This window comes from Periplaneta americana, chromosome 14, assembly GCF_040183065.1.
Source record: "Periplaneta americana isolate PAMFEO1 chromosome 14, P.americana_PAMFEO1_priV1, whole genome shotgun sequence".
Classification (NCBI taxonomy): Eukaryota; Metazoa; Arthropoda; class Insecta; order Blattodea; family Blattidae; genus Periplaneta; species Periplaneta americana.
In genome coordinates this window covers 18,852,262-18,880,016 of record NC_091130.1, presented here as the reverse complement: position 1 = coordinate 18,880,016, position 27,755 = coordinate 18,852,262, and positions in this window count along the sequence as shown.

The window sequence follows — 27,755 nt, the reverse complement described above, 5'->3', positions numbered from 1 at the left end:
CGTTGCCATGGATACTCTGAGAATCAAGCTTGCGTGATACGCGTTTATTTAGTACAAAGGACGCAATTAGCAATCAATTGCTTGCGGGCCCGGCTAACAAGACTCACGGCCGCCTGGAACCCCCATCACGACTGGCAGTGCACGAGGAAATGCGGCCGGAGCCATTGGAAGGCAGCCACGGGCTAAGCTAAACACGCCCCATCTCACGTCCAAAAATAAAGCGCAACACAATGGTCTGAGAGGTGAGCGTCAGGTCACGTGACGGGTCCCAGTTCGTCCCTCGACTCGTGACACGTCAGTCAGCTGACTGCTGCATACAGAAGGAAGGCAGGGATTTGATTTCGGAAAGAAATTGAGAAATTTACAGTAACAGCACAGTCTAGTATAGCCTATACAGTCACGAAGGTTGAGTTTTGAGGTTGCTAGGAACAATAGACTGTGCAGATACTATTTCGCATTGTCTATAATGAGGCGATAGTAGCGATCCTAGTGGTTAGCAACTATCTATGGACGCATATTTACTACATATTGAGCTTCATTACTGTATATACTAGACTGTGGCAATAGATAAGCTTCAATAAACAAAACTAGAAAACAAATTCAAAATTTTATGAAATAACCAATATCTTTTATAGGGGGTAAACATAGAAATTCAGTAGATAAAAAAGGGGGGGGGGAAAGCAAGTTGAAAGTGTCGAGATGAAATTTTAAGGTATGTAGCCGGATGGATATACTCATAAATATAAAATCATTAACCTTATCATTCCAAATAAGTTACAGACCTTTAAATTAAACGATAAAATATAAAACAGGATAGTTAAATGGAAAGAACACGTTTCACTAATGAAGGATTATAGACCAATCCAACAAACAATGACAATACGGACCTATCGGAAAGAGAGACGCCTCGAAGAAGATAAGATGATTTGCCAAAGGAAAAGATTCCAAGGATTCAAACCTTGTAGTCGATGATAATGATACATTGACGAAGTAGTGCCGTTCTAAAGAGGAGATCGTGAATGGTAGCCGCTACATTTTCATGAAACTTTTACGAAATTATAGGATTTTGAGTGTAGAATGAAACACATTTACATGATTGGCAAGTTACTTGCAGGGGGAAAGCTATGAATATATGGTTAGGTGAATAGAGTGTTGAGTAATGAGATAATTGGTTGGAATTAGACTTTTGAGTAATCCAATGTGTTCTGGAGAACGACTAGAGTTTAGGTCGGATAGGTGGGTAGGTAATTGGTTGATAAGTTGGTTGGGTGGATGGATAAATTGTTGGTTAGTTAGGTGAGTGGATAGTTTGTTGTTTGATTGGTTAGTTGGGTTGATAGATTGTTGGTTGATTGGTTGGTTTAGTGATAAATTGTTGGTTGGTTAGGTGGAATGTTATGTTTTATTTAACGACGCTCGCAACTGCAGAGGTTATATCAGCGTCGCCGGATGTTCCGGAATTTTGTCCCGCACGAGTTCTTTTACATGCCAGTAAATCTACTGATATGGGCCTGTCGTATTTAAGCACACTTAAATGCCATCGACCTGGCCCGGGATCGAACCCGCAACCTTGGGCATAGAAGGCCAGCGCTATACAACTAGCCAACCAGGTCGACGGTTAGGTGGATCGATAAATTGTTGGTTGGTTAGGTGAGAGGATAGATTGTTGGTTGATTGGTTAGGTGATGAATAGATTGTTGGTTGATTGGTTATTTGGGTGGATAAATGGTTTTTAGGTGAGTGGATGGATAGATGGTTAGTTGGGTGGTTGGATAAATGGGTGGTTGAGTGAGTGGGTGGATAGATGGGAAGTTGGGTGGGTGAGTGGATCGGTGGGTGGTTGCTTAGTTGAATGGGTGGATAGATGGGTTGTTGGTTAATTAGGTGAGTGGATAAATGGATGGTTGGTTACTTGGGTGGGTGGATGGATGATTGGTTGGTTGAGTGGATAAATGATTGATTGGATAGTTGGCGTGGTTGGTTAGGTGAGTGGATGGGTAGATGGTTAGTTGAGTGGTTGGATAAATGGGTGGTTGAGTGAGTGTATGGATAGATGGTAAGTTAGGTGGGTGAATGGATCGGTGGGTGGTTGTTTAGTTGAATGGGTGGATAGATGGGTTGTTGGTTAATTAGGTGGATGGATAAATGGATGGTTGGTTACTTGGGTGGGTGGATGGATGATTGGTTGGTTGAGTGGATAAATGATTGATTGGGTAGTTGGCGTGGATGGGTGATTGGTTACGTGAGTGGATAAGTAGATGGTTAGTTGGGTGGTTGGATAAATGGGTGGTTGGGTGAGTGGATGGATAGATAGTTGGGTGGGTGAGTGGATTTGTGGGTGGTTGCTTAGTTGGATGAGTAGATAGATGGGTTGTTGGATAAATGGATGATTGGTTACTTGGATGGGTGGATGAATGATTGGTTGATTGAGTGGATGAATGATTGATTGGGTAGTTGGCGTGGATGAATGGTTGGGTGGGTGTAGTGCGTGGGTGGTTAGATGGTTGGTTTGGTGAATGGTTTAACACATTGTTTGTTGGGTGTATGAATGGCTAAATAGTTGGTGTTTCATTTGGGTAGATACATGGTTGATTGGGTGGTAGATGATTCATTGGGTGGGTGAATACTGTAAATAATAATAATAATAATAATAATAATAATAATAATAATAATAATAATAATAATAATAATAATGATTTATTTTATCTGGGAGTTAAGGCCGTAAGGCCTTCTCTTCCACTCAACCAGCAAAAAGTATACATACATATGTATCAACTTACAAAGAATTCAACAATTTGATTTAGATGAGAGTTACATGTATACAAGAGTTATTTACAAATTAAACAACAAAATACTATGAACTATTAATTAAACACTGAAATAAACTGTGTAGCAGAATTAAGCTAAAACACATAGAATGTTAATATATTTCAAATAATATTAGATAATAGAAAGAGATTATTATGAGACAATTTTGAAAATAGAGCACTATCAGGATGATGTCTAAACGAAGGAGTAACAATGTAGTCAGTGATAGTTTAAATCAGTATGAGTGGAGTGAAATGCTAATAAGGTTATCTTTTAAGCTGTTTTTAAACGTGTTTATTGTCTTGCAGACCCTAATACTTTGTGACAGGGAATCCCATTGTCGCGAGGTGGATACTGTAAAAGTTGATGAATAACGAGATGTTCTATGAAGAGGTATACTGAACTCGCCACAGATAAGTGATCTGGTATTTATGTCGTGGTAAATGGGTGAAAGATGAGTGAATGGGTGGTTAAATGGTTACATTTTTTAGTGAATGGTTTAAAAAATTGTTGGCTGATTTGGTACGTGATTGGGAGGTGGATGTTTATGTTGTAGTTCGGTTGCGAGGATAGTTGTGGGTTGAGAGGCTGAATGGTTCGGTGTATGAATGGTTGGATTGGTGGATAAATGATTGTGTGAGTGTGTCTGTAAATAGATGATTGATTGGGTAGTCTTGTCGATCTGTAAATGGTTAGATGTATGAATGGTTAGTTGGCTAGGTGGACGATTCGTAGATTGGGATGGATGGTTGGAAAAATCAAAAGATACCAAATGCATACTCTGTGGTTCTGGGAGGTTGTATGCGGAAGCTTGTTCAATGTTTTGCATAGACTATATTTAAAGTTTTTCTGCCTCTTGACGTAAATCCCATGGGATGAAATTGGCTATTTGGAAGGCAGTTAGAAAAAAAAAAACATCTTACACACTGTTACATTCTTAGATGCTGACTAGTTTGATAAGAATCTTGTTGACAAGTCGGATGAAATCATCTCTATAGGAACAGGAAAAAAAAAATAGTTGAAGAATGCTATCTCAGGAAATGCCTTGGCAACCAGACTACTACATTACCTTATACATACATACATACATACCACACATAAAGACAGATTGAAGTTTTTGCTCTTACAATGACTTCTTCTCAAGGCCTGTTAGATCCTTCGTCTTTTGCAATATTAAAAAGGGAATTTTATGTCTTCATGCTTCTATTTTATAAGCATAACGCATTACTTGGAGTTCGTAGATGCACGTCAGAGAAAAAGAGTAATTTATGTCTATACGTTCTATTTTAGACCCATTCGTTAAAAAAAGGAGCATCCTTGAGTTTACAATCTTCGTTCTAAACTTCTCTACGTACGCAAACTGCGGCGGAGTTAGAGTGCATTTCAAGGAATGTTATATTGGCTTGCTTTCAAGTAGTAGACACACATTTAATGTGTGAACACATTGGCTGGCTCATCCAAGATTTTTTTTCAATCTCTTTCACAAGGAGTTAATGCCCCTTTGCAACTGTAGAGGAGTTTCAGAAGTAATGGTATTGCATTACGGTAGTAGTGACGTAATAAGAAATGCGTCCTAATAACACCTCCCACAGTTGCTTATTCTCTCACAGATGTCGTAGTAGGCTAGACTATATTCCGAATATCTTCGGTCTCCTGGTTCCAATTCGTCATCTCGCTGAACTGTGTTTATACTGAGGATCACGTAAGAGCAGTTCCTTAAAGGCTAATTTGGCCGTCTCTTCAGTGTTGCCAACTAATACCAGATATCACCAAAGAGGGTAAAATCACAATACCATGTACTATAATAATAATAATAATAATAATAATAATAATAATAATAATAATAATAATAATAGTAATAATAATAGTAATATTATTATTATTATTATTATTATTATTATTATTATTATTATTATTATTATTATTGGCGGCCGGGTAGCTCAGTTGGTAGAGCAGCTGGCTACGGACTGGAAGGTCCGGGGTTCGATCCCAGGTGGTGACAGGATTTTTTCTCGTTGCCAAACTTTCAGAACGGCCCCGAGGTTCATTCAGCCTCCTATAAAATTGAGTACCGGGTCTTTCCCGGGGATAAAAGGCGGTCAGTGCGTGGTGACGACCACACCACCTCATTCTAGTGCCGAGGTCATGGAAAGCATGGGGCTCTACCTCCATGCCCCCAAGTGCCTTCATGGCATGTTACGGGGATAACTTTTTTTATTATTATTATTAAATCCAGACGTTTGAGATGGGCAGGGCATGTAGCACGTATGGGCGAATCCAGAAATGCATATAGAGTGTTAATTGGGAGGCCGGAGAGAAAAAGACCTGTAGGGAGGCCGAGACGTAGATGGGAAGATAATATTAAAATGGATTTGAGGGAGGTGGGATATGATGATAGAGACTGGATTAATCTTGCTCAGGATAGGGACCAATGACCGGCTTATGTGAGAGCGGCAATGAACTTCCGGGTTCCTTAAAAGCCAGTAATAATAATAATAATAATAATAATAATAATAATAATAATAATACAGTAATTACAAATGGCTTTAAGGAACTCGCAGGTTCATTGCCGCCCTCACATAAGTCCGCCATTTTTCCCTATCCTGTGCAAGATTAATCCATTCTCTATCATCATATCCCACCTCCCTCAAATCCATTTTAATATTATCCTCCCATCTACGTCTCGGCCTCCCCAAAGATCTTTTTCCCTCCGGTCTCCCAACTAACACTCTATATGCATTTCTGGATTCGCCCATACGTGCTACATGCCCTGCCCATCTCAAACGTCTGGATTTAATGTTCCTAATTATGTCAGATGAAGAATACAATGCGTGCAGTTCTGCGTTATGTAACTTTCTCCATTCTCCTGTAATTTCATTCCTCTTAGCCCCAAATATTTTCCTAAGAACCTTATTCTCGAACACTCTTATTCTTTGTTACTCTCTAGAAGTGAGAGTTCAAGTTTCACAACCATACAGAACAACCGGTAATATAACTGTTTTATAGATTCTAACTTTCAAATTTTTTGACAGCAGACTAGATGACAAAAGCTTCTCAACCGAATAATAGCAGGCATTTCCCATATTTATTATGTGTTTAATTTCCACCCGAGTATCATTTATATTTGTTACTGTTGCTCCCAGGTATTTGAATTTTTCCACCTCTTCAAAGGATAAGTCTCCAATTTTTTTGTTTCCAATTCGTACAATGTTCTGGTCACAAGACATAATCATATACTTTGTCTTTTCGGGATTTACTTTCAAACTTATCGTTTTACTTGCTTCAAGTAAAATTTTCGTGTTTTCCCTAATCGTTTGTGGATTTTCTCCTATTCTTCTAATTGAATAATTTCAAGGGAAAAATTGTTCCGGGGCCGGTTATCGATCCCAGGACCTCTGGTTGAAGGTACCAGCGCCACACCAACTGAGCTACCCAGGAGCTCCACCCTACACCGTCTTAATTTTTTCATTTATATCCACACAACTCGAATGGGCTGACAAGACGACAGAGACCCATATCGACTGCACACTAACTCTGTATGACTTGGAATTGTAGTTTTCTATTAACGTACCTATAGTAACGTATATATTATGCAAGTCTAGTTTTTCAGGTAAAGCTTCCTGTGAAGCAGACAACTGATTTATCAAGAGCACTTTTTCCAAAAGCTTGCGCTCACCTTATTTATCAACGGCAGTGATGGGCAAGATGAACGCAACCCACAAGACAGGATTTTAAATGGCAACTATATACTGTGGGAGGGGTTGCACTCTACAGTGCAGTGACGGATTTACAGACAGTTCCGCCACTACACTCCTACCTACCATATGTAATTAGAAGACTTCATTCACGTGATATTTAATTAATCATTTTTCAAAGCAATTTCTTCGAAATTGGGATTCATATCTGTGCGTGCTATTTTCAGTTGCGCAAGGAGATGAGCATCGCTTAAGCGGGATCTGTGGCTGGACTTTATAAATTTCATTTTAGAAAACAGCTGTTTGCATTGGTAGGTTGATGAATACATACCGTCATTTCCCATAACTATGGTCCTGGAACACAACTATGGTCCACGATACAACCATTCAAAGATCATTGTACAAGTAACTTATACAGTTCGTAGATAGCTGCAGTGACTTGAATTCAAACTACAGTACAGCAAAAAATATAGATAAACGAGGTACTACGTTAAGGAGTACAAAATTTGATTAGTTGTATCGTGGACAATAGTTATGTTCCAGGACCATAGTTATGGGAAATGACGGTACTCATTATTTTTGAAGAAAACTGTCAAAGCAGTGGATATGTAGTACTGGACATCTTTTAAAAATTTTTAACCCCCAGTAGACCTTCACATTCTGATTTCAAGAAGCCATCATTCTGCAAATCCAGTACCTCTAACTGCAATTCTGGGACATTTTCAATTTAAACATGAAAAGGAGTGGCAAAAATATTGAAATCTTTCTATATATTATTTAATATACCGAAGTACATATGGCATTTCCATGCAGATATTCGGCGTCATCATACGATGAAAGAGTAATGGAACGGAGAAAAATTCTGTCCGCGCCGGGATTTGAACCCGGGTTTTCAGCTCTACGTGCTGATGCTTTATCCACTAAGCCACACCGGATACCCACCCCGGCGTCGGACAGAATTATCTCAGTTTAAGTTCCAGCTCTTGGGTTCCCTCTAGTGGCCGCCCTCTGCACTACGTCATAGATGTCTATGGACGTAGGACTAAAGTCCACACATGTGCTGAGGTGCACTCGTTATGAGTGACTAGTTGGCCGGGATCCGACGGATTAAGCGCCGTCTTAAATCACGAAGTAATTTACGCATATCATATATATTATTTAATGTACCGAAGTACATATGACATTTCCATGCAGATATTCTGCGTCATCATACGATGAAAGAGTAATGGAACGGAGAAATCTTTCTGCATCCTTTGAAAATCACTGAATCTGTGTTCTTTGAACTCGAATAACAGGTGATCTGTTTTAAGAATGTACATATTTAAGTTCGCGTCCTGAATATTTGTAACTGATCCTAAACATGAGAAACGAAAGAACCGCCTTTCTTGTAAGTGTGATATCCTCTCGATTCATATGATTCTACGAAAGACATTGTATCACTAATGAAGCTCCGAAGTACAGCAATCCAGTATAATCCGCCACGTACACGCGCAGTATTTTCATGGAGTGGGGGAAGGGGAAGGTAGGGGGTAAGTTTGATGCTTCGCTGAGGTCTGACATCACTGCGGCAATGCCGCAGGAATGCCCGCCATTAATCAACGGGAATCGAATTTCTCACTCGTCTGTAAGAAACATCTCCAGAAAGCTGTCAGAATCTCCCTGTGTCGTGAATCCCCATACAAGAATGTCGTAACTTGTTCCAGTCCCCGTAGGTATCTTTGATTTACGGCGGCCCATCCCTTCTTCCCCGACTGCATCAACCTAAGAATACATTTTCGCATAACAATAGAACCAGCCCACGGACCACACACTGCGAACCCGTGTTATTAGAGACGCTGGTTATATTATCAGCGTATCGACAAGCCGTGCTCGTGTGTTACAGGCTTTTAAACTACGTGATGCGCATTTAAATGCCTGTGTGATGACGTCAGGGGGCTCTCAACCTGTGTGCAAACAATCAAAGAGGAAGAGGCACCTGCCACGCCGAAGCGTCTTCATCGCTCACGCAAGCCGCGGCTACGCAGCTCCTTTCGAGACCCGCCACGAACAACGCCTAGCATTTTCCTACATTTTTACCTAGAGTTCTGTTTCTTTGTAACAAATAGGGGTCCACACCTGCGGAGTAACGGGTCAGCGTGTCTGGCCGCGAAACCAGCTGACCCGGGTTCGAATCCCGGTTGGGGCAAATTACCTGGTTGAGGTTTTTTTCCGGGGTTTTCCCTCAACCCATTATGAGCAAATGCTGGGTAACTTTCGGTGCTGGACCCCGGACTCATTTCATCGGCATTATCACCTTCATTTCATTCAGACGCTAAATAACCTAGATGTTGATACAGCGTCGTAAAATAACCCAATAAAATAAAGAGTGTTCATATCCTTCAAACTCCCACTAAATATGCATGACCAAGCCGTCACGGTGGTCTAGCGCAGACGTGGCGAAAATGTAACTCACGAGCACATTGTGGCTCGCAGTGATAGCTGTGCACGTTCCTTGCCCCCCAACCCCCACCCTCTCACTCACTCACTCCTTTTGTATTTGTCTCTGACCTCCGAGTGGCGTATCGACGCAATGTCTCTCTCGAAACCATGTACCTCTACAAAAACGAAAGTTTCAAGTAGGATGGGAGGACGCAATTTTTTGCTGCCAATATGATGAGAATATTAAATGTATGATTTGTTCACAAGTATTACGAGGAAAACGGTTGTATAACATAATAGTACATTATGCAACGAGCCTATAATGATAGTAATTAAGACGCGAGTATGTTTGTTTATGAAACGAGCGCATTATAGGCAAGTTTCATACGACTTTTTATGCTCGACCATATTTCTAAATTATTCATAAGTATTCATTTTATTCGTATCTGACTGAAGAGCAGAAGTGACCTTGTGCATAGCTCGTAAATTGTGAGATGTGCGCAGACGCGAAAGTATTGATTTTTTCCGAGGAACAATAATGTCATAGACCTTTATATAATCTAGAGAATAACATGAACTAATTTTGATATAACCTGGAAATTGATTTAGAATTGAAAAACGAGATGACAAATTGAATTTATTTGAATATTATTTACAATTAACGCTAATTATTATAGTAACAGAACATAACCTTCTGCGACAGTATTGGATTTCCAGCTTCCGTGACGTTTCCCTCGTTGTCTTTCGATTGCATATCAGAGAATAATCGAAAACCTGAACTTTAATGAATAGATGTACTTTAATGACATGCATTAAAGGACTGCTACCAGGTGTATAATTACTACATTTCGGCATGGTCGAGCATAAAACAGCATTATACTACATGTTACTGATGAAACATTAAAAGGTTATATTATTATTATTATTATTATTATTATTATTATTATTATTATTATTATTATTATTATTATTATTATTATTATTTCGATCCTTTTTCAGCAGATGTCCGAATAATGCGGTTAGCTCTTCAATTTAAACTCACAGATTTACAATGTGATGTTAAATGAAAGCTAGATGTAAGGACTTGACAAATGTTGAACTTTTGAAATCTTTGCCAAAAAATAAATATCCGAAGCTTCGTTCTTTCGCTTGCTCTGTTGAAGCCATGTTCGCTACAACTTACGTTTGTGAAGATTATTTTCAACAATGAAAATAGTAAAAACCAAATTTAGATCACGGCTGACAGACAAATACCTTCATGATCAACTACGACTGGCAGTAAGTGACATAATTCCTGATTTTGAAACTCTGTCGCGGAGACATTCTGAAGACAGTTAATTTTAGGTTGTGATAATGTGTCCTATGTTTTCTTGTTCATTTCTTTCTTCGTTATACGTACTAAACATTAGTTTGTAACCTTATAGTATATAAAATTATATTTAAGTGCTTGACGTAAGGAAAATGAAAATCCGTTAATAAGTCAGACAGTTGCTTCACTTCCCCTTCGGGTGTCCGCCTCCCTCCATAGGTGCTATGCACGTTGCAGGTTACACAGTGGCTTGGCGCACGATTACAATTTCGCCACGGCTGCTCTGGTGGTTAGAGCGCTGGACTTACAATACTGTGGACCCGGATGGCCATTATGATATTAGAAAGTTGAATATAAGATTGTCGATAATTATAGTATACAAAGTAAGATTTGAAAATTGTACCACAGTCTAGTATATAGGGCCTACAGAGAGCTAATTGGCTAGTATAGATCTATCGATTCATAGAGTCATTCAACCTAAGAGCCAACTGGCTAGTCTCTGATATTGAGACAACTCATCCTGCCTAAGGTTTTTCGGTGGTTTTCCTAAGGCGCTAAGACAAATGTCGGGATGAGCCCTAGAAGAAATGGGCCACGGACCTGCACTCATATCCCCATGAATCTCCTTAATTAACTCTAAATTAATTAACAATTACATCTCTCCCCCCTCTTCGTAATTGAGCCATCATATAGCCAAATGGCTGGTCTCGAAATTGAGACGATTCAACAAGGCTCATGACAACAATCACCTCCTACATAATAGCCAAATTGGCTAGTCTCTTATATGAGACAACTCATCCTGCCTAAGGTATTCCGTGGTTTTCCTCAGGCGTAAGACAAATGTCGGGATGAGCCCTATAAGAAATGGGCCATGGACCTATATGCCCTTCCCCATATATATTCCCCTTTATATAAACGACGTATGCCCTAGTTCAGAACCTATAAATTGCCTATTAAATATACGAGGTCACTCAATTAGTCGCAATTTGAAAGGACAGGGACCTCTCAAATTGCAGATTTAGATTTCACGGCGCTTCTTCCGACGGCCTTCACATGCTTTGTCATTGAACAACAGATGACAGCGTCTTGCCATCCTAACACCAGCCAGCTCTTCCTCTTCCCGTTCCGTGATCACTTGATCAAATCTCAGTCCCCCTCGCGTATGTGGTACCTAAGAGGTTACGTCCAATTTCGGCTTCCCCTTCAAAATTTTCTAGAGTTCCTTCAGTGGAGCAGCGTAACCCGGAGTGAGACTAGTGGCCAACAGGCTTGGAGCTCACATATTTAGTTTTGTACAGCCCCCAAACCCCTTGCAAGGACGCGTTTGCGTACCTTTTAAATTTGTCCTCCCAATTCTCTTTTCGATTTTTCGATTTTTTCGACAGTCACGAAGCTCAATACGTAGGGAATATGCATCCATAGCTAGTTGCTAACCACTAAGATCGCTACTATCGCCTCATTACAGACAATGCGAAATAGTACCTGCACAGTCTATTGTTCCTAGTACCCTCATAAACTCAAGTTTCGTGACGGTATTTACTAGACTGTGATTGTACTGTGTTGGGTGCGGTGCGAGATTTTCAGTATTTGCACCTTGTGACACAGACATATCAAAGTTTCGGAGCTTCTCGTTCTGCAAAGGAATTTTGCAATGTTACGTTCGTTCGGATCAAATTTCTGCACATAAAAAGGACAAAACTAAAATTTTTCATTTATTTATTATCATAATACATTGCTCTCTTAAATTGACTGAGCATATTGGCAATTAAATCAATGGCTTTTCCAAAACACGCAATGAAATGTTTGATATAAAATAATTTTTTTTTCTCTCGAAAAGGAAGTAAAAATGAGCAAAATTGTATTAAACTTTTTTGTTTGATATATCTCACAGAATAACCCCCTGAAATTAATGACATTATGTTCGGTTAGCCCGTATATGTAGGTTATATACGTATTTGGTTTATCCTTCTTTGTGTTATACTACAGGGTGTCTAATAGTTACTATGCTAGCCGTTGTATCCGTGGTCTAGGACAGGCCTGCAGAACCCGTAAGTAGGGGAAATATGATGTCAGCCTCACTCCACTTCTATTGGAGATGATCGGCTTCTGCGTAGAGTTGTTTACATTCTCTGCCCGTGCAAAGGTCCATCAGCGGTGGCACGTAATTTTCAAAAAGTATTGTAATAAATTCATTTTATTTATAATGCGTTATCTCGTTTCAAGGTTTACAATTATGCTAGATTTCCTGTCGGTAGTTTCTTTGAGATTTCTTTGCACCTAACCTCCTTTAGATTTTCGAAAACTTTCCTCTTATCATCACCTACGGAAACATAAATTTATAGCATTTAAGTAATGAACCTTGAAAGTCACTATTAATTTCAATTCAAAATGAACACGAGTAACGTCCTTAATTTAATAGTATATAAATAAATAATCAATATACAGTTCGTAATAATGACCTTACCCGAAAGTTTGTGCATTCCATAATATATTAATATGGGCTTTGTTGAAATGTGGTTTAATATTGAAATGACGAGTAGAAATAAATTGGATGGGACACAGTAAACAAGCAATTCTTTCGTCTTCAACAACAAAATAATCATATTCCCATTTCCTTTGGAAATAGTATTTCTTCACGCGTTTAGATTTTGCCATGTTCCAGTTCTCTTTAAACTGCAGTACGCGTATTGTGTATTTATTTATTTATTTATTTATTTATTTATTTATTTACTAGGCGTACCCGTGCGCTCCGCTGCACCCGTTAGAAATAAATATAAAGTAATTACATAATTAAAATAGGACATTTGATCCACGGAACATTCGTGTTTGATAGAAGGATAAATCGTTTAGTGTGTTACTTAATTTAAATTGTATTTAAAAAATTAAAATGCGATCATTTTGATCCAGAGACCACTCATTTAGTCATAAAAATTATTTTAGGAAGTACAGGAAACGAATGTACAGAGTAGGCTATCAAGTTTTCTGTGCATAAAAAGCTATTTTAATCTTACCTGTCCTCGATTCACTCAGAAGTTACTGTAATAACATTATAGCATTATGTCCATCTAGAGAAACTACACTTCCCAATGGTGAATTAATAATTAATTATACAAATCGGTTAATTTAGCTTCCGATATTACTTCATACAAACACAGAAACATTCTCTGTACGCTATGTTTCATAGCTTTCAATTGTTGTTGTCCAAGGCCCTTTATAGACGAAGTCATTTTTTTTTATTTCATTACACTGCCTTAGATGGCGTTGTTATTGTAATTTTGAAACTCATTTATCTCATTAAATATCAGTCCTATCAAAATTTTGCACAAAATAAAACTTATCGGAAATGATTTCGAAAGAAACTTTTGTTATGTAACATATTTCACAAAAATCAATAATAAGCGGGGTATTTCGATTTATTTAATTCAGGCCCCCTTATAACCCCCTTTTTAAATAAAGTATTTTGAATGTCATATAGCCTATAGTCTAAGTTACAACGAACTTAATTTATATTCCAATTTTCATCGAAATCCTTTCAGCCATTATTGCGTGAAAAGGTAACAAACATCTAGACAGACAGAGAGACATACAAACAAAAATTAAAAAAAGCGATTTTCGGTTTCAGGACGGTTAATTATACATGTTAACACCAATTATTTTTGGAAAATCGAAAATTACCAGAAAAATTTTGGCTACAGATTTATTATTAGTATAGATTTATTTAGTTTTTACTTACTTACCTAGTTATTTATTTATTTATTTATTTATTTATTTATTTATTTATTTATTTATTTATTTATTTATTTATTTGGCTGGAGTGCGTTACAATGTTGAATGACAGCATTGACATCCGGTCATATAGCTATCATTCACTTATCAACGTACAATTTATTTGTCGTCCTATTACTAGTAAAACCAGTTTTTTATTGGGTTATTTTACGACGCTGTATCAACATCTAGGTTATTTAGCGTCTGAATGATATGAAGGTGATAATGCCGGTGAAATGAGTCCGGGGTCCAGCACCGAAAGTTACCCAGCATTTGCTCGTATTGGGTTGAGGGAAAACCCCGGAAAATACCTCAACCAGGTAACTTGCCCCGACCGGGATTCGAACCCGGGCCACCTGGTTTCGCAGCCAGACGCGCTGACCGTTACTCCACAGGTGTGGACGTAAAACCAGTTAGGCCCAGCAATGCAAGATTTGTAAAAACAGGAATTAAAACTTTATTAATGCACGAAAAATCGTGTGTGGTCGACACCACATTCCGATCGTCTTTTATCTCAGGGGAAGACCCGGTACTCAGTTTTATAGGAGGCTGAGTGAATCTCGGGGCCGTTCTGGAAGTTTGGCAACGAGAAAAATCCCTTCTCTCTGAAAGAGCTAACATATGAACTAATAGGTGATTTATGAATTTCGTAATTGTTCTCGGATCCTTATTTTTTTAGCCCCCTATGAAGATACGTGGAACTGTCAGATAGCCAAATCACGATCTGCTTGATATACTCTTGACGTACAGAAATTACCCTGAAACATTCTTGCTGTTACATCCCTTGGAGATGTCAGGAATATAGCTACGCTGCAATACCGTGCGATCCGGTTCTGCTTTGTAGCAAAACGCCCGACGGGACGGACGAATTCTGACGCAGAAACGTAGGCACAAGTATGGGGATTTGTTCGCCGCGCCGGTTTCAGGTGCTGGCAGATTCACTCAAGCTCTTCTCCGCCTTATTGACTCGGATAAGAGGCGCTGCATGCTATCGGATTTCTGTGCCAATAGACCCTCACAAGCATCGGGACAAATATTTGTGAAACTACTTCAAACCCCACCACAATGCAGTGGCGGAAACCTATATACACGCCACTGATTTCAATGTCGTATGGTTATGAAATTCAATTCTGTTTGCAAGAATGATATAAAAGAGTGGAATGTATAAAATTCAACAGCCGTTAACTCGATATAATTCGACATGTATTTACAGTGGATGGATAAAATGAAATCAGTTTCCCATTTTCCATTATTGTTTACGTATGTATAGTATAATTTTATACCTCTGATTGAGGTTCTGGCTGATTTGCACATCTATTAATTATCAGACAGTAGGCTACATCTCATTTGACGATATGTCTCAGAGGAAGAACAATTGTTTGTATGGATCTGATTAGTGTAATATGTAGACTTAGAGACTTGGGACCCGATACAACAAGTTTACTGTGCATGTACTATAGGTTGTTGACTCTCTGCAGGTAGTGAAAGGTAGAGATGTGTTGAGGTAACAACGTTGCTATTTATAATAGAGTACGGTAGTATGGGGGAACACACACATTATATGTAGATACTGAAAGTAAATATACATTACACAATTATAATGTCAAAAGAATGTGAAAAGCATTTATTCTCCTGTCTTTTATAAGCATTTGTGTTTATACACAGTGTTAATGGTGGAAATAAACATGTAGCAATTTTAATTTCTTCAATTATCCTATTGGTCGTCTTTAGGAAGTGCAGTTACAGTACCGAATTTCAATGTACCTACTACAAGATACATTCCCAGTGTCTCAAACGTAAATCTTTTTCGGTTATCTGCCAAACACAGTTTGTACTGTCTTTAGGAAGTGCAGTTACAGTACCGAATTTCGATGTACCTACTACAAGATACATTCTCAGTGTCTCAAACGTAAATCTTTTTCGGTTATCTGCCAAACACAGTTCGTACTGTCTTTAGGAAGTGCAGTTACAGTACCGAATTTCAATGTATCTACTACAAGATACATTCTCAGTGTCTCAAACGTAAATCTTTTTCGGTTATCTGCCAAACACAGTTTGTACTGTCTTTAGGAAGTGCAGTTACAGTACCGAATTTCAATGTACCTACTACAAGATACATTCTCAGTGTCTCAAACGTAAATCTTTTTCGGTTATCTGCCAAACACAGTTTGTACTGTCTTTAGGAAGTGCAGTTACAGTACCGAATTTCGATGTACCTACTACAAGATACATTCTCAGTGTCTCAAACGTAAATCTTTTTCGGTTATCTGCCAAACACAGTTCGTACTGTCTTTAGGAAGTGCAGTTACAGTACCGAATTTCAATGTATCTACTACAAGATACATTCTCAGTGTCTCAAACGTAAATCTTTTTCGGTTATCTGCCAAACACAGTTTGTACTGTCTTTAGGAAGTGCAGTTACAGTACCGAATTTCAATGTACCTACTACAAGATACATTCTCAGTGTCTCAAACGTAAATCTTTTTCGGTTATCTGCCAAACACAGTTTGTACTGTCTTTAGGAAGTGCAGTTACAGTACCGAATTTCAATGTACCTACTACAAGATACATTCTCAGTGTCTCAAACGTAAATCTTTTTCGGTTATCTGCCAAACACAGTTTGTACTGTCTTTAGGAAGTGCAGTTACAGTACCGAATTTCAATGTACCTACTATACCTACTACAAGATACATTCTCAGTGTCTCAAACATAAATCTTTTTCGGTTATCTGCCAAACACAGTTTGTACTGTCTTTAGGAAGTGCAGTTACAGTACCGAATTTCAATGTACCTACTACAAGATACATTCCCAGTGTCTCAAAACGTAAATCTTTTTCGGTTATCTGCCAAACACAGTTTGTACTGTCTTTAGGAAGTGCAGTTACAGTACCGAATTTCAATGTACCTACTACAAGATACATTCTCAGTGTCTCAAACGTAAATCTTTTTCGGTTATCTGCCAAACATAGTTTGTACTGTCTTTAGGAAGTGCAGTTACAGTACCGAATTTCAATGTACCTACTACAAGATACATTCCCAGTGTCTCAAACGTAAATATTTTTCGGTTATCTGCCAAACACAGTTTGTACTGTCTTTAGGAAGTGCAGTTACAGTACCGAATTTCAGTGTACCTACTACAAGATACATTCTCAGTGTCTCAAACGTAAATCTTTTTCGGTTATCTGCCAAACACAGTTTGTACTGTCTTTAGGAAGTGCAGTTACAGTACCGAATTTCAATGTACCTACTACAAGATTCATTCTCAGTATCTCAAACGTAAATCTTTTTCGGTTGTCTGCCAAACACAGTTTGTACTGTCTTTAGGAAGTGCAGTTACAGTACCGAATTTCAATGTACCTACTACAAGATTCATTCTCAGTATCTCAAACGTAAATCTTTTTCGGTTGTCTGCCAAACACAGTTTGTACTGTCTTTAGGAAGTGCAGTTACAGTACCGAATTTCAGTGTACCTACTACAAGATACATTCTCAGTGTCTCAAACGTAAATCTTTTTCGGTTATCTGCCAAACACAGTTTGTACTGTGAAAAGCTGCGCTCTACATCGCATGACGTGATAGGAGCAAAAGGGAAAAACCTAACATCATTGCAGTCTGTCAGAGACAGTCCTTCATTCTCGGGTGACTCTATCCACTAATTTGCTATTTGTATTAAACAATGTTCCATATCCGTTATTTTTACATAAAATTGATTTCCACTTCTGTTTTACACGTTCAGTAACCGGTATACTTGGTGCCTTATTAATTATCTGTGTCATTTCCTCAATTAATTTGAGGGCTTCCGGCATCTCTTGCTCTGACTTTTCTAACCGTGTAATAGTTTCAGACACAGTTTGAAAATAGGTGTGTATGAAAACCAAATTATTCGTCAGAACCTTCAAATCCAGAGCGTCTTCCTTTGCGTATTTGTTGGCATTCATTCTACAGTACCCCCACCCACTGTACGCTTTACTACTATACTCAATAAGTTACGCCGTTATGCGGATTTTCCACTGAACTGCTCTATCGGGTCCGAAGTCACGAAGCCTAGTAATATGTAAAGCCTGGATTTCTAAGCAGAATACATATTCCTTTCCACACTTTTAAATGTAAGCAGAAAGGTTATTCTTCGTAAGACACGCTTAGATAAGCAGTTTTAACTATGTTTGTTAGTGCTTATAAATGGTTATTTCGCACGAAAACGTTTTTGCTTGCTTAGTTTACGATTTTTAATTAAAACAGCATATTTTACCCAAAACTGGAATTTTAAAAATGCTTATCTCACTCTAACCGTCGGGTAGCTCAGTTGGTAGAGCAGCTGGCTACGGACTGGAAGGTCCGGGGTTCGATCCCAGGTGGTGACAGGATTTTTTCTCGTTGACAAACTTTCAGAACGGCCCCGAGGTTCACTCAGCCTCCTATAAAATTGAGTACCGGGTCTTTCCCGGGGGTAAAAGGCGGTCAGAGCGTGGTGCCGACCACACCACCTCATTCTAGTACCGAGGTCATGGAAAGCATGGGGCTCTACCTCCATGTCCCCCAAGTGCCTTCATGGCATGTAACGGGGATACCTTTACCTTTTACGTTTTACCGTCATTTATCACTGATTCCCTTTCTTTATTGGCTAATAAACAATTAATTTCAATCGAATGTGTAAGAAAGCAAGGCTAGGGTATTTTACATAAGTCATTATAAATTTGGCTAGTGGTCCTGAATTAAAAATAGTGGTACGTCATTGAAAAAAATTGAGAACGACTGCCCTGTACCATTATTTTCTGAGATATTCAGAGGGATAAAATATATTGTCAGGCCATAATTATTTGATTTCTATTCAGAGATAATAAAACTCAGTTTCCGTCGCTCCATTATTGTATGATTTGTATGCAGACAAATTATAAATCTTCAGTTTCCTTCAATCCATTATCGTTTTATTTTTATACAGAGACAATAAAATCCAGCTTCCGTCAAACAATCATCATTTGTCTGGTGTATACAGTCATCCCCATTGCAGACTCCGAAGACCCACAGGCTAACGGGAGGTCGAGGCTGCGACTGTACAATCAATCAGCAGTAATGGATGTAAGGAAGTCAGTCCTACGTGCCCGCCGCCTTTACCACCAAGGAAATAAATACCCCTGCTACTCAATTCTGTTAAGAGGCTGAAGAAACCCCAAGGCCATTCAACTTCCGTCAATCCATCAACTTCGACTTGGGTGTAGAGACAATAAAATTCAGCTTTCTTATAGATAATTTCAGTTCTAGTGATTTCATTATTGTTTGATAGGTGCAGTACACTTTATGTAGACAATAAAATTAAATTTCCGCCATGTATGATTGTTTATGCTCGACCATGCCGAAATGTAGTAATTATACACCTGGTAGGAGCCCTTTAATGGACCTAATTAAAGTACACCTATTCATTAAAGTTCAGGTGTTCCACCAATCAGAAAATACCATTGTAGCACTATGAAAGCGCAAGTATCAATTATTCTCGGATATGCAATCGAAAGACAACAATAAATCAATAAATCACCTATATTTGAAATAAAGTCAGTTCTGTTACTATAATAATTAGCGTTAATTGTATATAATATTCAAATAAATTCAATTTGTCATCTCGTTTTTCAATGTCTAAGTCAATTTCAAGGTTATATCAAGATTAATGTTTATTTTACTCTCTAGATTATATCAAGGTCAATGTCGAAATTTGTTTCTCGGAAAAAATCAATACTTTCGCGTCTGCGCACATCTCACAATTTACGAGGTATTGCACAAGGTCAGTTCCGCTCCTCAGTCAGATAAGAATAACATGAATACTTATGAATAATTTCAAGTTAGAAATATGGTCGAGCATAAAAAGTCGTATGAAACTTGACTATAATGGTAATTAAGACGCTCGTTTTATAAAAATATAGAACTTATGATTCATGAAAACATTTATAATAAACAAAATGAAATTATGAACTCATTAGCAAAATTGTATAATCAACCAATTTTTATTAAATTATTATTTATTTGTAATAATGATGGAATTAGTAATTTTCTAGTTATATTATTAAATCTCGCGTCTTAATTACTATCATTATAGGCTCGTTGCATAATGTACTATTACTATACAGTGACAATAAAATTCAGCTTCAGTCAGTCCATGATCGTTTGACATATGCAGGGGCAGTGAAATTCAATTTTCGTGAACTCATTGTCTGACTTAAATATAAAGGTAGTAAAAGTTTAGTTTTCTTCAGCCTGTTACTGTTTTCCTTGTATATAGAAGTAATAAAATTCAATTTACCAATCCATAATTGTTTCACTTGCATGTGAGCCGTTCAGAGCAGAAGTGGTGTAAGTCAAAAATGGGTAATGAGGGTCAAAGTAAACATTCTGTAAAATACAGCGCAAAGTAGTAATTAATATTCAATTTATTTAAACTATTAGTAGTCGAAGGACATATTAATTGCTACTTTGCGCTGTATTTTACAGAATTTTTACTTTAAATCTCATTACCCAATTTTGACTTACACCACTTCTGCTCTGAACGGATCATATAGGAGCAATAAAATTCACCTTCCGTAAATCTATCAACTTCGTCTTGTGTGTAGAGGCAATAAAATTCAACTTCCGTCAATCTATCAACTTCGTCTTGTGTGTAGAGGCAATAAAATTCAACTTCCGTCAATCTATCAACTTCGTCTTGTGTGTAGAGGCAATAAAATTCAACTTCCGTCAATCTATCAACTTCGTCTTGTGTGTAGAGGCAATAAAATTCAACTTCCGTCAATCTATCAACTTCGTCTTGTGTGTAGAGGCAATAAAATTCAACTTCCGTCAATCTATCAACTTCGTCTTGTGTGTAGAGGCAATAAAATTCAACTTCCGTCAATCTATCAACTTCGTCTTGTGTGTAGAGGCAATAAAATTCAACTTCCGTCAATCTATCAACTTCGTCTTGTGTGTAGAGGCAATAAAATTCAACTTCCGTCAATCTATCAACTTCGTCTTGTGTGTAGAGGCAATAAAATTCATCTTCCGTCAATCTATCAACTTCGTCTTGTGTGTAGAGGCAATAAAATTCAACTTCCGTCTATCTATCAGCTTCGTCTTGTGTGTAGAGGCAATAAAATTCAACTTCCGTCAATCTATCAACTTCGTCTTGTGTGTAGAGGCAATAATATTCAGCTTCCGTCAATCCATCATCGTTTGACTTATATGTAGGGACAGTGAAATTTAATTTTTGTAAAATCATTGTTTGACTTAAATATAAAGGTAATAAAATTTTACTTTTCTTCAGCCTGATACTGTTTTCCTTGTATATAGAAGTTTCACTTGCATATACGGACAATAAATTCAACTTCCGTCAATCCATCAACTTCGACTTGTGAGTAGAGACAATAAAATTCATCTTCCGTCATACCATCATTGTTTGATTTATGTGTAGGGACAGTGAAATTCAATTTTCGTCAACTCATTGCTTGACTTAAATATAAAGGTAGTAAAATTTTAGTTACCTTCAGCCTGTTAATGTTTTCCTTTTATATTGAAGCAATAAAATTCAATTTGAAATCCATTTTTGTTTCATAGAGAGGCAATAAAATTCAACTTCTGTTAATCCATCAACTTCGACTTGTGAGCACAGGCAATAAAATTCAGCTTCTGTCAATCCATCATCGTTTGACTTATATGTAGGGGCAGTGAAATTCAATTTTCGTGAACTCATTGTTTGACTTAAATATAAAGGAAGGAAAATTTTAGTTTTCTTCATCCTGTTACTGTTTTCCTTGTATATAGAAGTAATAAAATAAAATTTATCAATCCATTATTGTTTCACTAGCATATAAGGGCAATAAGATTCAACTTCCGTCAATCTATCAACTTCCGTTTGTGAGTAGAGGCAATAAAATTCAGCTTTCGTCAATCCATCATCATTTGACTTATATGTAGAGAAAATGAAATTCAGTTTTCGTCAATTCATTGTTGTTCGACTTGTATATAAAAACTAATGAATGTAGCTTCCGCCATTTCATTAATGTTTGCTGGTAAAATTCATGTTCTGGGAATAATAAGTTAATTAAGTAGTAAAATATCGTTGCAATCGAAAAGTATAGGGAATAAATTTGAATAAGGAACAAAAAAAGTTTCATTCCCAGGCAGGATTCGAACCATGAAAGTCTTAGTTACCAGTCTATCGTGCTCTGAGTGAACAAGGCTCTAAAATCAGCTACAAGGGTCGGTCCGGTTTTTTTGCCACTACTATACATATCAGCCAGAACCTGAGTCAGAGGTTTAGCACAAAGTATATGATTAAAATATTTACAATGAACAAGCAAAACTGATAATACTAACAGATGTGGGGCCAGAATACTTCAGATCGAAGATGAAAAAAAAAACTATTTTAACTAGTGAAATAAATTATTTAGGAAAAAAATGTAGGATGAATCTTAAAAATACAAAGAAGTTTCAGAAAAACTAAAGTACTGCAAATTTACAAATTCGCCCGGAATTATTGGAAAAATTGCAAAGAGCACATAGAAGAATAAAACGACACAGAATTAAAGAAAAATTTCTGAAATATCTGTCATAAAGTTAAAAACGCCTAGAATGACCTTCAGTTGAGAGAGAAGTTTTATATGATACTCTTATTGAATTTGGTATTCCCAAGAAACTAGTTCGATTAATTAAAATGTGTGTCAGTGAAACATACAGCAGAGTTCGTATAGGTCAGTTTCTGTCAGATGCGTTTCCAATTCACTGTGTGCTAAAGCAAGGAGATGCACTATCACCTTTACTTTTTAACTTTGCTCTAGAGTATGCCATTAGGAAAGTCCAGGATGGCAGACAGGGTTTGGAATTGAACGGGTTACATCAACTGCTTGTCTATGCTGATGACGTGAATATGTTAGGAGAAAATACACAAACGATTAGGGAACATACGGGAATTTTACTTGAAGCAAGTAAAGAAATAGGTTTGGAAGTAAATCCCGAAAAGACAAAGTATATGATTATGTCTCGTGACGAGAATATTGTACGAAATGGAAATATAAAAATTGTAAATTTATCTTTGGAAGAGGTAGAGAAGTTCAAATACCTTGGAGCAACAGTAACAAATATAAATGATACTCGGGAGGAAATTAAACACAGCATAAATACGGGAAATGCCTGTAATTATTCGGTTGAGAAGCTTTTGTCATCCAGTCTGTTGTCAAAAAATCTGAAAGTTAGAATTTATAAAACAATTATATTACCGGTTGTTCTTTATGGTTGTGAAACTTGGACTCTCACTTTGAGAGATGAACATAGGTTAAGGGTGTTTGAAAATAAGGTGCTTAGGAAAATATTTGGGGATAAGAGGGATGAAGTTACAGAAGAATGGAGAAAGTTACACAACGCAGAACTGCACGCATTGTATTCTTCACCTGACATAATTAGGAACATTAAATCCAGACGTTTGAGATGGGCAGGGCATGTAACATGTATGGGCGAATCTAGAAATGCATATAGAGTGTTAGTTGGGAGGCCGGAGGGAAAAAGAACTTTGGGGAGGCCGAGACGTAGATGGGAAGGTGATATTAAAATGGATTTGAGGGAGGTGGGATATGATGATATTCATTCATTTATTTTATTCCATAGATCTTACATGAGCAATGAAGCTTTAAGATGTGGAACATGTCAACATTTTACAATATTACAATTACAATTTTTACAAATTTTTATAGTTTTACAATTTAGTAATTTTCTACAATTTTTACAATTTTGTACAATTTTTTTACATTTTGGCGAGATGTAGTGAGACGAGATGAGGTCCGAGGATTCGCCAAAATATTACCCGGCATTTGCCTTTTCGGTGGGGGAAACCTCGGAAAAACCCAACCAGGTAATCAAATCAAAGGGGGTAATCAAATCAAAGGGGTTGATGCCAAGGACTCGCCATAGACCATCCGGCTTCAGTCCCACGGCTGGGGAAAACCTCCGAAGAAACCAAAGTCCAAAGGGGGATCCAACCCAAGCCCGAACGCATCTCCGGATCAGCAGCCCAGCGAGTCTGCCGACTGAGCTACATCGGTGGCTCTACTAAAAGTATACAATACATAGCCAATCAGATTATTAAAGTTACAAACGCAAACGATCATTCATAAGTTGAGCTATATTATAATACAAAACATTTTAATTAAATTTAAGGCATAAACAATTCAACCAGTTGTGATATACTGAAATTGATAATACATATCATGCAAACTACTTCAGATTATAAACACAAACAATTTATCAGTAGAGCTATATAGATTACTATACTGGATTAATCTTGCTCAGGATAGGGACCAATGGCGGGCTTATGTGCGGGCGGCAATGAACCTCCGGGTTCCTTAAAAGCCAGTAAGTAAGTAAGTAAGAATGACCTTTAAGAAAACAAGTAGAATTGCATGAAGTAATACGTGACTGATGGTGACTGGAAAGTTTCTGTGGACTCATCATTGTTTGACTTTTGTTTGGAGGGGTGTAGCCTATCAATATTTCACATTTCAACAGGTCACATCTGTACGCAGTTGCTAGGAAGCCTGGCTCTCTTACGTCGTCAGGAATTCATGTTCCCTTTCTCTTTGTTATATGTATATGTTAGGGCAAAATAAAATATTGCAGCTGTTGGATTTATGAGTCTCCGGCTAAAGAGGGTCACACGAATTTGTCATGTGGAAGGGAAATTCATATGATGTGCGCCTTCTACTCCTGGCATCTAAACTTACGCGTGTTGCCAACCACGACGTCTATGATATCCCTTTCTGAGTACGTGATAAAAGTTGCTTTTTATTGTTTAAGAAAAACTAGTTCTTACCCTGTTGGATTTATGTCCTGTGCAGACTTGTAGGCCAGAGTAAGTGCAATACGATTTTTACTGTTGTGTTAAAGAACCTTTGTGATGGCTGGAGATTGCTGGTCGTGGGTGATAAGTTGAAGTTATAGGAAAGGACGTGAAATGCGATACCGTAGCTACGTTTTAGATTGGGAGCGGAGACTTAAGAAACTGACTTTTCTTATCGTTGCGTATTTTTTATTTTTTTTTTCTCCACCATTCTCTCTCCTTTCTGTTCCTTATTTCCTTTCTATTTATGTTTTCATTTCTTTTGTAATTTATTTTATTACATATTCCTTATATATAAATTTCCTTCCTATTTCTTCCATTCTTTTCCTCTCTCCTTACTTTGTTTCATATAGTTCTATTATTTCTTTCTTTTTTCACTATATTCTCTTATTTTTTTCCTTTCTTCCCTTCCCCTCATTTTCTTTATCTTTCCATTCTCATTTTATTTTTTTTTTACATTCGTATCCTTCCCTCATTTCTCCTTCCTACACGCCCAATCTTTTATTTTTTATACAGTTCTTACTTTCTTTTTCGTTTCTTTACTCTTTTCCCCCACTTTCATTTTTTTCCCTCATCGTTTTCTTCCATCTTTCCGTTTTATTCTCTTATACATATTCTGTATTCTGTACTTTTTTCCTTTTTGCTCTCTTTTTCGATTTCGTCCCTCTTTTTAGTTTCCATGTCTCTTTTTCTTCCCTTCCTCTTTTTCATTTTCCTTCCTTCCTTTGCGTTTCCTTCCCTCCTTTTCATTTTCTTCCCTCCTTTGCGTTTCCTTCATTCCTTTTCGTTTTCTTCCTTCCTTTTCGTTTCCTTCTTTCCTTTTCGTTTCCTTCTTTCCTTTGCGTTTCCTTCCTTCCTTTTCGTTTCCTTCCCTTCTTTGCGTTTCCTTCCTTACTTTTCGTTTCCTTCCTTCCTTTTCGTTTTCTTCCTTTCCTTGCGTTTCCTTCCTTTTCGTTTCCTTCCTTCCTTTTCGTTTTCTTCCCTTCCTTGCGTTTCCTTCCTTTTCGTTTCCTTCCCTTCTTTGCGTTTCCTTCCTTACTTTTCGTTTCCTTCTTTCCTTTGCGTTTCCTTCCTTCCTTTTCGTTTCCTCCCCTTCTTTGCGTTTCCTTCCTTACTTTCCGTTTCCTTCCTTCCTTTTCGTTTCCTTCTTTCCTATGCGTTTCCTTCCTTCATTTTCGTTTCCTTCCCTCCTTTTCGTTTCCTTCCTTCCTTTTCGTTTCCTTCCTTCCTTTTCGTTTCCTTCTTTCCTTTTCGTTTCCTTCTTTCCTTTTCGTTTCCTTCTTTCCTTTGCGTTTCCTTCCTTCCTTTTTGTTTCCTTCCCTTCTTTCCGTTTCCTTCCTTACTTTCCGTTTCCTTCCTTCCTTTCCGTTTCCTTCTGTCCTATCCGTTTCCTTCCTTCCTTTTCGTTTCCTTCCCTCCTTTTCGTTTCCTTCCTTCCTTTTCGTTTCCTTCTTTCCTTTTCGTTTCCTTCTTTCCTTTGCGTTTCCTTCCTTCCTTTTCGTTTCCTTCCCTTCTTTGCGTTTCCTTCCTTACTTTTCGTTTCCTTCCTTCCTTTTCGTTTTCTTCCCTTCCTTGCGTTTCCTTCCCTCCTTTTCGTTTCCTTCCTTCGCGTTTCCTTCCTTCCTTTTCGTTTCCTTCTTTTCTTTTCGTTTCCTTCCCTGCTTTGCGTTTCCTTCCTTCCTTTTCGTTTCCTTCTTTCCTTTTCGTTTCCTTCTTTCCTTTGCGTTTCCTTCCTTCCTTTTCGTTTCCTTCCCTTCTTTGCGTTTCCTTCCTTACTTTTCGTTTCCTTCCTTCCTTCCTTTTCCTTCCCTCCTTTTCGTTTCCTTCCTTCCTTTGCGTTTCCTTCCTTCCTTTTCGTTTCCTTCTTTTCTTTTCGCTTCCTTCCCTGCTTTGCGTTTCCTTCCTTCCTTTTCGTTTCCTTCTTTCCTTTTAGTTTCCTTCTTTCCTTTGCGTTTCCTTCCTTCCTTTTCGTTTCCTTCTTTCCTTTTCGTTTCCTTCTTTCCTTTGCGTTTGCTTCCTTCCTTTTCGTTTCCTTCCTTACTTTCCGTTTCCTTCCTTCCTTTTCGTTTCATTCTTTCCTATGCGTTTCCTTCCTTCCTTTTCGTTTCCTTCCCTCCTTTTCGTTTCCTTCCCTCCTTTTCGTTTCCTTCCTTCCTTTTCGTTTCCTTCTTTCCTTTTCGTTTCCTTCTTTCCTTTTCGTTTCCTTCTTTCCTTTGCGTTTCCTTCCTTCCTTTTCGTTTCCTTCCCTTCTTTGCGTTTCCTTCCTTACTTTTCGTTTCCTTCCTTCCTTTTCGTTTTCTTCCTTTCCTTGCGTTTCCTTCCCTACTTTTCGTTTCCTTCCTTCGCGTTTCCTTCCTTCCTTTTCGTTTCCTTCTTTTCTTTTCGTTTCCTTCCCTGCTTTGCGTTTCCTTCCTTCCTTTTCGTTTCCTTCCCTTCTTTGCGTTTCCTTCCTTACTTTTCGTTTCCTTCCTTCCTTCCTTTTCGTTTTCTTCCCTTCCTTGCGTTTCCTTCCCTCCTTTTCGTTTCCTTCCTTCCTTTGCGTTTCCTTCCTTCCTTTTCGTTTCCTTCCCTGCTTTGCGTTTCCTTCCTTCCTTTCTTTGCGTTTCCTTTCCTCTTTTTCGTTTTCTTGATTTTTTCTTCCCCTCCTTTTCGTTTTGTTCCCTTTTTCGCTTCCTTCCCTCTTTTTGTGTTATCCCCCTTTTCGTTTTCTTCTCTCTTTGTTTTATTCTCCTTTTTTCCTTCTCTTCGTGTTCTTTCTTATTATATATTTTCTACCTTTCCCCCTTCTTTTCCTTTTCATTCACTTCATTTCCTCTTCTTTTTTCTGCACGTTTTACTGTTTTCTATTTACTTCATTGTTTCATTTCCTGTCTTTTTTCAGCTTATTTACTCTCTTCTCTTTTCTTTAGTTTC